Here is a 438-nt window from a genome sequence, read left to right on the forward strand (position 1 = left end):
ACAAGTGCTGATACAGGAGCTAAACTCAAATTATTAATACTTTTTTATTTATTTACTTGTAATGTTTTTCTATTAAAACTTAATTTTGAGAAGTTATACCTTGAAAAAACAACTGAAGCGATGTGATATAAAATGTGTCACCACTGTAATGACAGAGCGTGTTCACACAAACATACATCTGTTGTAGGTTTGTGTTTCACAGCCGGTAATACAGCCCACACAAGCAGCCTACAGCCCACGTAGACTGTGGCCAACATCGGCCACAACTCATGAACTGAGACACAGCTGCAGCTGCTCAGCTCCTGCCCCGCCCACCTGATCCTTGATGACTTCCTCACAGGTGTCTGTCATTTACTTCATCAGTGTTTCTCTTTATATTCTCTGTTTTGTCTCATGTCCCTTGTTGCTTCACTGTCTCCCTGCTCCTCAGCGTAAGTT

This window comes from Austrofundulus limnaeus, unplaced genomic scaffold, assembly GCF_001266775.1.
Source record: "Austrofundulus limnaeus strain Quisiro unplaced genomic scaffold, Austrofundulus_limnaeus-1.0 Scaffold242, whole genome shotgun sequence".
NCBI lineage: Eukaryota > Metazoa > Chordata > Actinopteri > Cyprinodontiformes > Rivulidae > Austrofundulus > Austrofundulus limnaeus.